Below are 17,481 nucleotides of genomic sequence, written 5' to 3'. Positions count from 1 at the left end.
TTAACTCACTGCTCCGTGAGATGTACTCGTCTCTGCATTGAACTGAGGCAATGGCCTGCAACTAAATGGGCTCCTGGAACGGCTGTGACTGGCTTTGTGACTGTGGACGCATTTTCATGAACTTCAGTTCTGAATGTTATTTGCTTACTTTTATTGTTGGCACGATTTGTTTTTTTTCTCTCCCATTGCTCATTGAGTGTTTGATGGTCTCTTTTTCATGGTTTCTTTTTGATTTCTTTGTTTTTTTGCGGCTGCCTGTAAGTTGTATATAGTGTAGGTACTTCGAAAATAAACGTACTTTGAACTTTGAATATGTTTGGTGTATTTTGTTTAGACCTGTACATTGAAAAACCATTTGTGGAATAGGCTATTCTAGATTGGGTACTGTGCTAGGAAATGCCATCATTTAATAATTGTATTGTTCAAAGTCCTCATAGTCATAGTCGTAGTCATACTTTATTGATCCCGAGGGAAATTGGGTTTCATTACAGTTGCACCAACCAAGAATAGAGTATGGATATACAATATAAAAACATAAATAATTAAATAATAATATGTAAATTATGTCCTGAAGATCGTTACATAGTAGAATTCTTCATTAAGAAAGAAAGTGAAGTACTGAAATCCAAAACTAGGACCTTAAGTCTAAATAAACAAAACTTTAATGTGTAAGAATGAGTTGGCCATTATAGATTGGGGAACTTCACTAAAAGGCATGATGGTGCATAGGCAATAGCTAACATGTAAGGAAGTACAACAATCATATATTCCTTTCTTGTGCATAAATCCAGAAAGAAGAGTTGCACAACTATGATGAACAAAATATGTTAAGAACAGTGTTGGATCAAAACATATCATGTCTGAGGATTGGGAGTAGTTCAAAAATCAGCAGAGCAATTGAACAAATTCTTTGGTTTTGTCTTCACAGAAACGGCCAAAAATAACTTCCCAGAAATGCTGTGAACCAAGGAAGTGTGAATTAAAGAAAATTAATATTAGTGAAAAATAGTGCTATAAATTAATAGGACTTGAAGGCTATAGATCCCAGGCATGATAATCTCAATCCAAGCACTAAAAGAACTTTGTACATTACAAATAGGTAATGGTAGATCATTTGCTACCACCTTTCAAAATTCACTAAGTTATAGAATGGTTTCTGCATACTGGAGGTGACAAATGTAACCCCACTATTTGAAAAAGAAGAAAGGAAGAATACAGAGAACGACAAACTGAGTAGCCTACCATCAATAGGAGGGAACTTACAGAGGGTGTGGCATCAGAAAATATCAATGCAATTGGACAACATGGATTTTTGAAAAGGAACTCACATTTAAAGAACCTACATTTTGTGCATTTAACTGGTAGAATTGATAAGGGAGAACAGGAGAAAGTTATGTGTTTGCTTTTCCAAAAGGCCTTGGATGAACTCCCTCATAGGCAATTAGTGTGCAAAATTAAAACATAGGGGTTTGGTATTAATATACAGGCATGGTTGGATAACAGATGTCAAGAAACAGACGAAGAAAAAATAGTTCTTTACAGAGTAACAGGCAGTGACTTGTGGGGTAGCATAGAGTTCAATAGCTGGGGCCATCTATCCACAGTATACAGTATATCAATGATTCAGACAGGGAAACAAATGTAATAGTTATAAGTTTGCTGATAATATAAAACTGGGTGCAATTTGAGTTGTTAGGAAGGTGCAAAGAGGCGTCAAGGGATAAATTAGGCAAGTTGTGAGTGGAGAAATACACGGCAAATGACATATTAGTACTGTATGGATAAATGTGATGTTAATCCACCGGTAGGAGAAACAGAGAGGCTGAATGTTAATTAACTGGTTGGGTAGTGCCAATGTACAAGATGATTTGGGTATCCTTGCACACTAGTCACTAAAAACAAATATGGAGGTGCAGGTAATGGTTAAGAAGGCGTGTTGTTTGTTGATTTTAATTGCAAGAGGTTTTGCGTGTAAGAGCTAAGATATCTTAGTACAATTAAATGGGCCTCAGTGAGACCATATCTGGAGTGATGTGTGCATTTTTTGTTTCCTTACTTAAGAAAAGATGTATCTGTTAAAGAATGCCACAATCACCACACTGATTCCTAAAATGGAAGGACTGTTCTATGAAATTGGGCTGACTAGATTCCTATAACTCGTGTAGAAGTCAGATGATCTCATTGAAATATACAAAACTCTTTCTGGACTTGGCTGGCTGGCAGTAAGGAGTGACAGTCTCAGGATATGGGTTAAAACAAATAGGCTAGAGATGAAGAGAAATATCTTAACTACAGGGGTGCTGAAATTGTAGAATTGCTGCCACAGAAGGATGTGAAAGCCAAAATGGGTATTTAAGAAGAAAGCAAAATGTATTTCCAGACACAAAAGATACCAGGAAGTAAAAAGCAAGAGCAGGAATATGGTTTTAAGTAGCCGTGAGCATATTGAATGCAGAAGCAGGTTCCAAGTGGCCTCCATTTTTCTGAGTTTCCATATATGAAGCATGTGTAGTCGAAGGGTTCAGTAAACCAGCTGCATATATCTCAATGTTTACCGTGTCTTTCTGTATTTCTCTACACATTCTGATGTCAGGCTGTCTTTCAGGAGGGTGAACCCTCGCAAGGCAGCAGGCCTCTGATGGAGTACAGGATGTTGTAAAATTAGTCAGCTCCATTTTGGGTACTAGTCTCCATAGTATCCAAGACATCTTCAAGGAACAGTGCCTCAGAAAGACAGATTCTATTACTAATGACCCCCCCATCATCCAGGACATGCCCTTTTCTCACTGTTACCATCCAGGAAGGAGGTACATAAGCCTGAAGGCACACACTCAGCAATTCAGGAACAGCTTTTTCTCCTCTGCCATCCGATTCCTAAATGGACATTCATGTGATGAACATTACCTCATTTTTTAAATATCATTTCTGTTTTGCTTTATTTTTAATCCAACTATTATATATATATATAAGGAATAGAGATAGAGAGGATAGCCAGCGCCTCTTCCCCAGAACCACTGCTCAATACAAGAGAACATGGCTTTAAGGTAAGGGGTGGGAAGTTCAAGGGGGATATTAGAGGAAGATTTTTTACTCAGAGAGTGGTTGGTGCGTGGAATGCACTGCCTGAGTCAGTGGTGGAGGCAGATACAATAGTGAAGTTTAAGAGATTACTAGACAGGTATATGGAGGAATTGAAGGTGGGGGGTTATATGGGCGGCAGGGTCTGAGGGTTGGCACAACATTGTGGGCCGAAGGGCCTGTACTGTGCTGTACTATTCTATGTTCTATGTTTATATATATACACACACACACGCACACACACACATACATAGTGTAATTTATTTATTTATTTCCCTTCTATATCATCATGTATTGCATTGAACTGCTGCTGCTGAGTTAACAAATTTTACAACACATACCTGTGACAGTAAACCTGTTTCTGATTCTAACATCCTGCATTGTTCAGCTTTGAAGTAAGGAATGTGTGTGTGTGTGTGTGTGTGTGTGTGTGTGTATATATATATATACACACGCACACATATACAGTATTTATTAAAAATGAGTACAGAAAACCAACTAATATGCAAAGTCTTTGAGCCTGTCAATGAATTTGAGTGAAAAGTTTATGGGTGAGTGTGGAAGTATGCAGCCAATAATTTTAACCTTGACATCAAAAAGTTAAAGTCTATAATGAACTCTGTTGTAGAAATAATGGTGACTGAATGAAAAGGACAAGAAAAGTGATGACCTGGTGCATAATAGTTTTGTTTCTGCTACTGCCTCCTGTGGCTTAAGTGCTATATAAGCCAAATTCTCCTTTGTTCATTTTAACTTCAATACTGTGTGAACTTCCTTTCTGTGGCTATTTGCTGTAAAAACCGCTTCAGTAACTTTAAGAGTGGGAACAGGACAATGTGACTTCTCAGACTCAAGCTGGTTATGTTGGAAAGGATGGTGAATATGATGGAGTGCATCCACCCTTCAGTTCACACGTAGATGTATTATTATAGCATATGGCATCATGGAGGTTATTTGTGACTGTGCAAATTTGCCTGCATAAACCATTATTTTAAGGGAACCTAACGTTGCTGATCTCCAAATGAAATAGATTCCAAAATAGCTCAGCGGAGTATTGCTGATGAAGAGTACAGTGAACTGTCTTCCAACATCCTGGCTGTCTGTACTAACCTGCTTTTCTAGTCCAAAGCAGCTGGATCAGATCTTTCATCAAAAATTAGCAAACAATTATTCATCCAACTGCATGACAGCCTGTGATGGAATGGTTTTGTTTGTATTATAATAGACATAAATAGATTGTAATCAGAAGAAGAAATTGTAGAAGCAATTATGTAAGTGGGAAAACCTGAAAATATTGCAGAATTTAGTTCAGTCTTAAATGCAGGAGAGTACTGGACATTTTGCCAGATCATGCAACATTATTGATCTTTTACATCAGATATTGAGAAAAGACAAAAAAAAATAATTGGGGCAAAGAGTAAAAGACAAATCACTTACATAAGAACAACTTAGGAAGAGGGTGACCTTTGTTAGTTTATTATGATAAAGCATAAATATTAAAACTTGCTAACTCTGAATGGATTTACAATAGTGAGATTAGTTATACCTAAATTAAGAAAGAAGCCTTAGGAATTGTCTCTGAAACGGACAAGATTTCGAATGGCTGATAGATAAGTGCACCATTTGTCAAGATTGCAGGGATAAGTCATCAAGGACACATCTTCAAAGTTGGAAATGGTCAATGAGACTTTCCAAAAAATACACTTAATTACTGTGAAAACGGGACTGATACGTCTTAGTATGCAAAGATGATTTTGGAAATAGATTGAGGTGAAACATGGTGTTGAGTGTAAACATGGGTAATAATGCTGCAGCAATATCAAACTTCCAGTCGGCCATACTTGAATTATTGTGTTCGGTCCTGGTCGTCACATTACAGGAAGTATGTGGAAGCTTTGTAGAGGGTGTAGAGGAGGTTTACAAGAGTGTTGCTTCGATTAGAATGGAGTAGCTATAGGAAGAGGTTGGACGAGCTTGGATTATTTTCTCTGGAGCATCACAGGGTGAAGGGCAACCTGACAGAAGTATAGAAAATTCTGAGATGCAGTAACGGGGTAGATAAACTCTTCTAACCTGTGTAGAAATGTCAGATAATAGAAGACAGTTTTAAGGTGAGCAGGCTGATATTTAAAAGAGATTAATGTGGCAAGTTTTTTTTTCTACACAGAGTGGAAATTGCATAGAACTTGCTGCCGGGGAAATGATGGAAGCAGATACAATATTAAATGTCTAAGGGCATTTAGACAGGTACATGAGCAAGCAGGGGATAGAGATTTCATGTGCACGCAGATAGAGTTTAAATTAGCATGACATTGTGGGCCAAAGAGCCTGCTCCTGTGCTGTTCTACATTCCATCGCATGTCCTGTACTACATGATGGCCTACTGCTGAATACTTATTTCATGAGAAATAGATAAGTACCCTTAGTTATATTAATTTATATTTGAACATTTTATGTAACAAGATGGTATTAAGGCACATATTTATTCACTATGTTACCCAGTGTCAAACAGTTCAGTGGACAGAACATGAGAATTGTCAACAATACACTGAAGAAACAGGCATTGCATGGATGCCCTAGTTTAACCATGAATCATCCTCTGATAAACTGAAGAGCAAGGGGACATTTCTTATCTGGTTATGTACCAAATGAACTACTAATACTGGGGAGACTCATTACAAGATGAGCTTGGATCAACCGAATATTGAAGGGAGATTTGGAAGAGAAGCAGGTGAGATGAAAATTGAATTAAAACTTGTGACTGAGAGAGGTTCATGCTACATAACAAAGTTCATAAGTTAATCCACCTAACAAATATGGTATTAGCTCTTCACAGTTCCCTTGATGCTCAACTCACCAGATGTCCGGTACTCTTTTCCACATTGCCATTAACTTCCACATCCCCTATGATGCAGACTTACAGAAGTAGTCTGCAAATTAGGAAGCTCCTATAGCAAGAAAAACAAATTTTTTGATTTTACGTCAGAACTTAAGTGAGACCATTGATTTCCCTTTCCTCAAATACTCCCTAACATGCTGAGTATTTCGCAAATTTCTGTCTCATTTCAGATTTCCAGCATTTGCAGTATTTTGCTTTCCTACATTCTTTTTATAAACACTTGAGCTGTCTTCTGATTGGTGAGGAGAAATGCTTTTTACTTGAACAGTGCAATAAGAACTCAGCAGTTCTGATCCTGTGGAGTGCCTGAGGCAGAGGCGTATTCTACATTCAGGCGTACACTCTAAAGACAGCACACCAAGCCATTTAGGAAAACTAAACTAAATTGATGCTTTTAAAGAGTTAGCTGTTCACGTCTTCTCTTGTAAGGGAAATATTTCCCATTCTCCTAACTCAGGAAGCTGGGGATCTTTTCTCCTACTGCTCCTCAAAAACCTCTAACCTTTACAATCTTAACCTCATCTTTGAATCTCCTGAGTTCACTTAGACACACCAGTCTCTAACAAGGGTAAAATCTGGGAGTATAGCTGATTTAAATATAGTAGTTCATTCCATGTAATAGAGACTTTGAAATGCAGTTACGACCGACAAAGGGCCTGTGCCCATCACTTCTGGGCATCAAAGTCACGTGAAATCAGGCATCTCTACAACATTTCTGTATCCTGGTATAATCTGTACCCACCAGTACGGTACCCCACTGTTCCATGAAATCAAACCTCAATCACTGTCATGAGTTCCAGAATAATACAGGAAATGCCAGTGTCCCAGTGTTATACAACAAATGAACTGTATCCACCATTTTGCACCCTGCTGTTGTAGGTAATCAGACCATTGACCACTTGTTCAGTGTCCAGGATGGAATCCATGACAGGAGTAGGGTACAGCTGGAACTATGCTTGGATATGAACCTAGATTTGTACTTGGGCTCAACAAAAAGACAGGTAGGCCCTGAGGGCTAGATCTGGCATCAGGTGGCTTCAAGAAGTTGGCCTTTAGATGAACCCCAACAACTGCGCCAGTTACTTTGTCAGCTGAAACACCAGGTGGCCTCCAAGGACTGGGTAGTGCACTAGATGTTCTCTGCAGACCAGATTTAGTAGCAGGGTAGCCCTCAAGAGTTAACCTGAAGCCACATGGGCCCTTGGGACTGGGTCTGGAACCAGGTGGTTCCTTAGGGATGGGCCTGAAACCAGGTAGGTCCTCAGGATTGGGTCTGGAACCTAGAGGCTGGGGTGCTCTCAAGGCTATTCCTGGAACCAGGTGGGCCCTTAGGAGTGTGTCTACAACCAGATGGGCCCAGGAGAACTGATTCAGGAACTAGGTGGGTTCTCAGGTCTGTGCCTGGAACCAGATGAGCCCCACAAACCTGCTTTGGTACTGACTACATAGCAGTGGTATGTCTAATGGAAGAATTTACATATGTTTAACACTCATTACTACAGGAAGTGGTTGAGGCCAATAGAATAAATGAATTAAGAATGCAGATTACCAAATAAGGGAGAAGGAGATGGGGTATTACCCTGACAGAATTTGATGAGAGAGGACAGAAGTGGCTTGCTGTAGCATAAGTGCTGCCTTGAACTGTTTATTTTCACTGACCTGTCCTAGTGTTGAATATTCTGTGTACTTCTAATTCAGTAACTCATCATCTTCTTGAATTGCATACTTTGCAATCCATGAACAGGTATCTGTAGTCATCAGCAGTTCAGTTTTCATTAGCAGTCCTTCTAAATACTCATACTGTAAAATTCACATGTATGATGTGCTGTAATACTGCTAATAATCATGAAACATGTTTTCTCAATATTAACGTGTTGTTCCGGTAAGATGGCGGCATGCTCGGTCACAGTGGCCTCTATGGGGCCAACCAAAGATGTGTCTTTTTTTTAACATTTTTTCTAATGATCGCAAAACCCTGCTGGACATTAAGAACACTGAGTCCTAATGGTCTACCCTATCAGCAAGTTGCTCGTTGGCGGGGAAACTGAAGGAGATGGACGGTGCAGGTACTGCTGCTGCCTGTGTCAGAAAGGCGTCGGAGGATTCCGTGCGCAAAGGAGGTGTGCAGTTTAACAACGAGTGATCGTATGAGTTGCTTTTCTTGTGATTGCAAGACACTGTTGTACATTGTTAATGTGGAATGCTGCAAGTCCAATTCACTGATTTACTGGCAGATGGCAGGAGCAAATGGCAGGGGAGCTTCGTGGCCTCAGTCATAGCGACAGCAAGGCCTCAAGCCCTGGTGTCCCCTGTTTACAGCCACCCAGGAGAGAGGGGTTGGAGTCGGTATGCACCAAGTATGGTGCGGTGTCCCAGCTGGAGTTGCTGCTGTCCTCAGAAGACAAACCATATTGTGCTCGACTGCAGACTGCTGTAATATTCATGGACTCAGGGTCTTAGACGATATTTCTTTTGTGTGACTGTATTTTACTGATATCTTATATATGCTTGCTATCTTATACATGCTATATGTGCCTTGTGGGTGTATGACTGTTTGTGGATAATCAATGTTGTTCTGCTGTTTAAGAAAGGTTCTAAACAGAAACAGGAAATTATAGGCCGGTGAGTCTGACATCAGTTATGGGAAAGTCATTGGAAGATATTCTAAGGGACCAGATATATAAGTGTTAGGGTAGACATAGACTGATTAAAGGTAGTCAGCATGGCTTTGTGCATGGTAAATCATGTGTAACCAATTTTATAGAGTTTTTTGAGGAAGATACCAGGAAAGTATATGAAGGCAAGGCAGTGGATGTTGTCAACATGGACTTTAGCAAGGCATTTGACAAGGTTCCACATAGGGGGTTGATCAAGAAGGTTCAGTCACTCAGCATTCAAGATGAGGTACTAAATTGGATTAAACATTGGCTTTGTGGAAGAAGCCAGAGAGTCTTAGTAGATGGTTGCCTCTCTGACTGGAGGTCTGTGGCTAGTGGTGTGCCACAGGGATCGATGTGGGGTCTGTTGTTGTTTGTCATCCATATCAATGATCTGGATGATGATGATGATGATGATGAGACGACACCAAGAATGGGGGATGTAATGGACAGTGAGGAAGGTTTTCAAAGCTTGCAGAGGGATCTGCATCAGCTGGAAAAATGGGCTGAAAAATGGCAGGTGGAAGTTAATGCAGACATTTTAAGACTACCCTGGGTAGGTTCTACACAGTGAGCAGTAGGACACCAAGGAGTACAGGAGAACAAAGGAATCTGGGAATAAAGCTTTTGCAGACATCCCACTCTGCAAAAACTCATTTCAGGGAGGTAGCACCATCAATTTGCGGGAGACTTCCGGGAGAGGTGGGATGTCTGCAATAGAGTAGCTCCTTAGCAGCTAGCCAGCTAATTTAAATAATGTTAGCTATGCTAATGAGTGAATGACACCTGTTAAACTCACCTCAACATGTCATTTACAGTCTTAACCCACCACGGGCAATAGAAAAGTCACTGTTGCAACAGTGCAGTGAACAACACTGTCATTATTTTGACCCCTATTAGGCAGGGGTACACTTTAGTGTAGTCTGGGGTGACGTATGTTTTATTTTTTTTTGGAACACTCTGCAATGGCGCACTCTCGCTCGCGCGCTCTCTCTCTCTCTCGTGGTCGCTCGCGCGCTCTCAAGCACTCTCACTTGCTTTCTCTCTCGCTCGCTCTCTCTCCCTCTCTCGCTTGCTTTCGCTCTCGCTCGCTTTCTTGCTCGCTCACTCTCTCTCACTTTCTCGTTCGCTCGCTCTCAAAAAAATTGATTTCCGTGATATTGTATATAATTTGTGGGCATCAGAGAACCACTATTATCCTGGAAGTTCCGGGAGAGGTGGGATGTCTGCTTTTGGCACATTGGTCTTCATAAATCAATATATTGAGTACAGGAGATGGGATGTTATGTCCAATTTCAACAGTTAAGCAAAATTTGGATAGGTACATGGGTAGTAGGGGTATGGAGGGCTTTGGTCCTGGTGCACCATATAGGAGCAGGCAGTTTAAATGGTTTCAGCATGGACTAGGTGGGCTGAAAGGCCTGTTTCTGTGCTGACTTTTCTATGACTTCACTGTGTTTTGCACCTTGGCCCTGGAGTAACGTGGTTTTGTTTGGCTCTATTCATGGGTGTTTATGTATGGTTGAATGGTAATTAAACTTCAGCCTGAACCTGAACTTGTTTTGTCAGATATTCTGCCTGTGTGTGTGTGTGTGTGTGTGTGTGTGTGTGTGTGTGTGTGTGTGTGTGTGTGTGTATGTATGTATGTATGTGCACCTGTGTGCACATTGGTAAGAGCTGGAGTCTTAACATCTTCATAATTCTCAACTTAATCTAATAAGGTCATACTGAACTCTGCAAATAGAGAGAAGTTCAAAATCACGTGTTATTCTGCAGTGCATAACTGGTGCAGCTGCATGTATATGCATCAAAACACTGCATGCAGATGAGGGATTTGCCTAAAAGAAAATCATAAATTGTAACCTGGTTTATTCTTGTCACATGTACTGAGGTACTGTGAAACACTTGTCTTGAAAAAGTTCAAAAGTTCAAGAAGTGCAAAAGTTCATTGAGATAGTACACAATGTAGAACAATAATAAAATACAGCAAGGTGTCACAAATAGTGTCAGCAAAATATAGAGAAGGTGCAGTGCGGTAGTCAATAAGGTGCTAGGTCATTGAGGTAGGGGTAGATTGTGGCCAACAGTCCATCTTAAGGTACAAGGGAACCATTCTATAGTCTTATAACAACAGTTTAAAAGCTGTCTTTAAACCTGGTGGCAAGCCCCGATGAAGGGTCTCGGCCAGAAACATCAACTGTTTACTCTTTTCCATAGATGCCTCCTGGCCTGCTGTTTTTGTGTGTGTGGCATGTGCTTTCAGGCTTTTGAACCTTCAGCCCAAAGGGAGGGGAGAGAAGGGAGAATGACTGGGGTGGGTGGGGTTCGCTGCTTTACTGGAACAACCAGAAGTGTAGACAGAGTCCATGCAGGTTTCTGCGATATGTGTGGAAACTCTGCAGTTTCTTGTGGTCACAGGAAGAACAGTTCCATAATAAACTGTGATGCATCTGGATAGGATGCTTTCCATGGTGCAGCAATAAAAATTGGTAAACGTAAAAGGGAATATGCCAAATCCTTTTAGACTCCAGAGAAAGCTTTCTTGGCTGTGGCTTTGGAATAGGACAGGCTATATGAATTTGAAGCTCTCAACCATTCCAGCTTCAGCAATGTTGATGTAAGCAGGAGCATGTGCACCACCCCCTCCCAATGTTATTGACCAGCTTTTTTGTTTACCTGACATTGAGGGAAAAGTTGTTGCAATGACATCATTTCATTAGGCTCTTCCTGCACTCTGTCTCATTAGTATTTAAGATATGGTGGTTGTATCATTTGCAGATTTGTAGATGGAGTTAGAATCTGGCCACACACTCATGAGTGTATAGGGAGTAGAATAGGGGACTGAGGTGTGGCCTTGTGGAGCGCCAATGCTGAGGATAATTATGGTGGAGGTGTTTCTGCCTATCCTCATTGATTGTGGTCTGTTAGTCAGGAAGTCAAGGATCCATTTGCGAAGGCAGGCCCAGGAGTCTGGAGATGAGTTTGCTTGGAATTATATTGAAGGCCGAACTACAGTCAATACATAGTGGTCTAAAATTAGTATCTTTACAGTCCAGATGGTCTAGGGATAAGTGGAAATCAGGGAGATGGTTATCTACTTTAGACCTGTTTCGGCAATAATTGTTGTCTAAGTCTACAAAGTCTAAATTTTCAATATAGAATAATGATCTTTAAATTGTCTTTCCAAAGTAAACATAGAAGGCATTACTTTCCATCAGTTACTGTGGTGATAGTAATCTGGATTAGATGTGCACCCATTATCTAATTAATCATTCATCCTGGTCATGTTGTATTTTTTTCTATATTTCTCATTGTTCCTAATCACAGGAGCCAATTAAAAGTCACCACATCATTGAGTGTAGTGTCACACTTCAATTAGAACCATTTGAGGATATTCATGAACCACTCCGGCTTTTACGACACTTCATTTATGTCATTATCACTATTTGAATTTGTCTTGTATATCAAACCCTTTATTTTAATGATGTGAAGTGAAATTCTATGGGCACCGTGGTAGTATTCAAACTCATTTCTCTGGATCAATGTTCCAGGCCTATTGACCCAATAATTTAACAGTACCCATCTTATCATAGAGTCATAGAATGGGAGATCATGGACACAGTAAAATCTGCTGATGCTGGATATCTAAAGCAACACACACAAAATGCTGACGGAACTCAGCAGGCCATGCAGGTTCTATGGAAAAGAGTAAACAGTCGACATCTTGGGCCAAGAAGTCTTGACCAGGAACTTGTACTCTTTACTTTTTTTTCCATAGATGCTGCATAGCCCGCTGAGTTCCTCAAGCATTTTGTGTGAGGGCATGGAAACAGGTCATTCCGTCTAATTCCTCCATGCCAACCAAGATGCCCACTAAGCTAGTCCCATTTGACTAATATTTTGCCCACATCCCTCTAAATTCTTCCTATCCACATACTTAAATATCCTTTAAAGATTGTTACTGCACCTGCCTGAGCCATTTCCTCTGGCAGCTCATTCCATGAATGTACCATTGAATTTCACCATTGTGTCCCTTTTAAACCTTTCACCTCACTTTAAACCTATGCCCTTTGGTCCTTGATACCCCCTCCCTGGGAAGTAGGCTGCATACTTTCACACGTGTCTGTATCTCCAATGATTTTAGTGTCCTGCCAAAATGCACTTCCAGTCTCCACTGAAGCTGGTGGTGGCTATTCATAGTGGTCCAATAAACTGATCTATCTTAATTCCTTTAAACATTTCTTTAAACTAAACCATCTTGTTTTGATCATTCTGATATTTGGTACACATCTTAAAGGTGAATTGATAAAATCGATACAGTGAGATGTTAGTGTCTCAATAACTCGTATATAGTTGAAGAAAATCAAAATAAAAATTGCAGAAGCTGGAAATCTGACGTAAAATCAGAACTTGCTGAAAACTCTCAGCAGATCAGGCAGCAGCTGAGAGCAACAAAAACCAACAGATCTGAAACATTAACTGTTTGGTTCTCTTTCTGTTACAGTAAGAAAATTTAATTGAGGATGTCCCAGAGTTTTAGGGAAGGTCAACAATCAGTTAATAAAGTAGACATCAAATTTGTCTCATTTGCCCTATTTTTAGACTGTGTTAGAAAGAGAATTTACTGCATCACTATCTCAATGAAGATTATTTGCTCTGAAACATTGTCTGTTTCTCTGTCCTCAGATGCTGCCTGACCTGCTGAGTTTTCCCAGCATTTCTGTGTTTAGTTCAGGTTTCCAACATTTTCATTTAATACTCAATTTCCTTATGAAGAATGGCAGATCTGAATGGTCCCCACAGGGCCTAAAAGGGATGAGAAAAAACGAGGGGGCATTAGGAATTACACATTTTTAAAATGAAAAATAAAGTCATTAACAAAGACCAATTTGTGGAAATTCAGTCAAATGACTTATAGAAATAGGAATAACCATAAAACTCAGGCTTAAAGTTTTATCCAAAAATCACAAGGGCTTCAATGAAAAGTATTCACCCAGCTTTTTCAGCTGTTCGGGCATTAGTTCCTCATTATGATACTTTGCCAATTTTTTCTAGATTCCTTCTCGTATGGTGTCTTCCCAGCTTACACCGAACTGAAGCCTGGTGACTCAGCGACCCTCCTGGTGAATCTGCTGGAAATTCTGGAGCAACATAAAGGGGACAGGGGCTCATCATCTATGCTCTGAATATTTCTTTCCTATGTTTCCAAACAGAATATTTCTTAGAGACAGTCAAATAGAAAACTGGAGCCTATGTCGCTACTTGTGTCTGTGTGTGAGAGAGAAAGCTGGCATCATACACCAGGGTGCTCTCTTTTGTTACCTGTTGAGGTAACCTCACGCCTTTGGCCAGGAGCAGATGTTGTCAGGTGGTGCCCAACCTTCATACAGTATTTCGTCTCTTAACCACTACACTCTCCAGCTGGTGGGTCAGCAGTGGTGGCCAAGTCACTGTCCATCTGCCCCTGACTTCCAGCTCAACTCCTCTCACCTGCTCCATATCCAGCAAGAGGCTCTTTCTGCTTCCTCCCCCATCCTGCAAGCTGCTTGGTTCTTGCTCTTTTCAACAAGGCCCAGAGCAAACAGCAATCTCCCTGCCGACCTTGCAGGGAACCCTCTACAGCCGATCTCCATGGGGAATAACCATGTCTGACATCCTTTGTCCCTGCACTCCTGGACTAAGGACTGGTACCTCAGGGCCTTCCTGTCATGAGCTTCCTCGCATCCTTCCTCCCATGGTACTGTGAGCTCCACCAGGAAGTTTTTTTTGTCTTCAGTGGATCACTGTATATTGTCTGGTCGAAGTGTGGTTGGCACAACCTCCGGAAGCTTCTTCTGCATTATCCTCTGCAACTTCCACCACCTTCAACAGGACCCCACCACTAAGCACATCTTTCCCTCTCCACCCCTCTCTGCTTTCTGCAGGGATCGGTCCCTCCGCAACTCCCTGGACAACAGGTCCCTCCCCACGGATCTCCCACCTGGCATTTATCTCTGTAAGCGCAAGTGCTACAACTGTCCCTACACCTCCTCTCTTGCCACCATTCAGGGCCCCAAACAGTCCTTCCAGGTGAGGCAACACTTCACTTGTGAGTCTGTTGGGGTCATCTATTGCATCCGGTGCTCCTGGTGCGGCCTCCTCTATATCGGTGAAACCCGACACAGATTGGGGGACCGCTCTGTCCACCACAACAGACAGGATCTCCCAGTAGCCACCCATTTCAATTCTGCTTCCCATTCCCATTCAGATATATCCATATATGGCCTCCTCTACTGCCATGATGAGACTAAACTCAGGTTGGAGGAGCAACACCTCATATATTGTCTAGGTAGTCTCCAGCCCCTTGGTGTGAACATAGAATTCTCCGACATCCGGTAATTCCCTCCCCCTCCCTTCCTCTATCCCTATGTCACTCTGCCCCTTCCCCCAGCTGCCTATCACCTCTTTCATGGTTCCGCCTCCTTCTACTACCCATTGTGCTTTCCCCTATTCCTTCTTCACCTTTCCTGCCTATCACCTCCCTGCCTCCCCTCCCCCACCCCTTTATCCTTCCCCTTACTGGTTTTCACCTGGAACCTACCAGCCTTCTCCTTCCCACCCTCCCCCAACCTTCTTTATAGGGCCTCTGCCCCTTCCCTCAACAGTCCTGTCGAAGGGTTCCGGCCCGAAATGTCGACCGATCTTTTCCACGGATGCTGCCCGACCTGCTGAGTTCCTCCAGTGTGTTGTGAGTGTTACCTCCAGAAACTGTAGCTTCCTCCTCACGTCGACTCTCACCTCCCATGATTCGGCAGTTCGCAGTGGATTGGATTTAGGCCTCTTTGTTATGGCTGGCGTGGCCATCTCCTTTATGAAAATGACTTTCCTGTTTGCCTCTCTGCCAGTTAATCTCTTTTTACACCTCTCCCACTCCAGTGTATCAGCAAGGGACAGCAGGACCTCGTCGTAGCACCAGCTATACCATCCTTGTGCTAAAGCTGTTTTGCATCCTGACATTATGTGTGCCAGTGAACCTGCTGACCACAAAGCTTGCAGCTGGGGTCTTCTCTCAGTCCCCATGTGTGCAGCTGTGATGGTGTCTGGAGAGTGTCATACATAGACCACAGAAGGAAAGAAATGTGGAAGGGTTCTAGTCTCCAAAGCTCTGCCCAAGTGATCTTGCACTTGGGAAGGTCCCATTTCGTCTTGGCGCCCTGTGACCCCAACTCCACTGCCTTTGAAACCCAAAATAAAGAGGATGAGGACAAGTTACCTGTGCAGATGATTCTATCATACTCATCAAAAATGAGGTTGAGTATTTTATTTAGTTAATAAAAAGAGTTAAAAGAGAACCTCAGAAGATGGATCAAGAAAATGCCAACAGTTCAATAAATTTGAGAAACAAAATCAGAACAAAATACATAAGAAGATTATGTAATATAGACAACCATCAATTTGTATATTTATTCTAAAACAACAAAAACATGATAGGTAAGATATTGTCATGGGAAAACTTCTCCTTAAAAAAAGTCTTCCTCACCAGAAAAAAGTAAGAGATTTCTTATAACATGACAAGCCAGGACAAGTACCTTCCTCTTAGATCATTATGTTCTTTGACAAGCCCTCAGGTAAATGAAGGCATTCAGCTGTTGCAACATGAACAGCCTACACACAAAAAAAAGGGAAGAAAAAACAATTATGGGACATATTGTACCACTGAATTTCACCAATAAATAAATAACCAAAATTGACAGAGTGCTTTTTGCTGGTATTTTTGAGGTATTTCTGTTATTTTTCTCGAACATACCACAGTTTGTAATGCAGAAAGCAGATTGAAACATGTCATAAGATATTAAAGAAAAAGATGTAAATTTTCTTCCTGATTATCTGGTATGAAGAAAACATCGGTAAGACTATTGTACAGGATTAGACACTAAATTCTTATCAATAACCACAGCCCAACTATCTGTCTCATGAAGCAACATGTCCCCTGAAGGCACTAACAGAAAATCTGGAAATACATAAAAGGCCAACTGTGAAAAACGAGTATTTAAATCCTGGGTAAAACTCTTAGTACTGCTGATCCTTGACTTCAGCATTTTTTTCTAATCAGTTCTACAGAATTTGCACTTTCTTTGTTAAGTCACCTGACAATTACAATTGAGAAAGGATGAGCTTCGGCAATATGAAAAATTCTGTTGTCTTAATAATAGCCATCTGTAGCTCCCTTTTAAATATCTGAGCTGCTTAACATCTCCCCTAACATAATCAACACTTGCATTGAAGAATAATCAGAAAGACGACAATTATTACTTCAGGGTGATGGTGGAAAAGAACGTTGGCTGTCATTTTTACTTACATCAGTATCGCAATCATGGCAAAGTTGGTTTGGCTGCCCTTTATTCAAAGAGCAAAGTTCAAAACAAATTTATCTTCAAAGTACATAGATATTACCATACGGTTCTTTGAGATTCATTTTCTTGCAGGAATTTATAGGCAAAAAAAGAAATACAAAAAACTATACATAAACAAAGACTGAAAAACACCCAATGTGCAAAAGAAGACAAATTGTGAAAATAAAATAATACCGATAACTTGAGCTCTAACGAGTCTGAAAGTGAGTATATAGATCATAGAGTCAGTTCAGAGTAGTGGTAGATGGAGTTATCCATGCTGGTTCAGGAGCCTGATGGTTGAAGGCTCATAAATGTTCCTCAACATGGTGATGTGGAACCCACGGCTTATGTAATTCCCACCTGATGGTAATATGGAGAAGAGAGCATGGCCAGGATGGTGGGGGTCTTGGTCTTGAATGATAGTTGCTGCTTTCAAGTGGCAGTGCTCCATGTAAATGTATTTAATGGTGGG

At 41.1% G+C, this 17,481-nt stretch overlaps 1 long non-coding RNA gene across 1 annotated transcript in view; it reads left to right on the top strand.

The window, feature by feature from the left end:
• LOC140196342 (uncharacterized) overlaps positions 1-16,334 on the top strand; it is a 42,395-nt gene extending 26,061 nt beyond the window's left edge. The window contains exon 3 of the long non-coding RNA XR_011885684.1: positions 13,690-16,334. This is a non-coding gene — a long non-coding RNA (uncharacterized lncRNA). The remainder of the gene's footprint in view (positions 1-13,689) is intronic.
• The last annotated feature ends 1,147 nt before the right edge of the window (positions 16,335-17,481 follow it).

The sequence above is a fragment of the Mobula birostris genome, chromosome 4, assembly GCF_030028105.1.
Source record: "Mobula birostris isolate sMobBir1 chromosome 4, sMobBir1.hap1, whole genome shotgun sequence".
Taxonomy (NCBI): Eukaryota; Metazoa; Chordata; class Chondrichthyes; order Myliobatiformes; family Myliobatidae; genus Mobula; species Mobula birostris.
The sequence above is the reverse complement of the archived record's forward strand: the minus strand, read 5'-3'. Positions and strand labels throughout refer to the sequence as shown.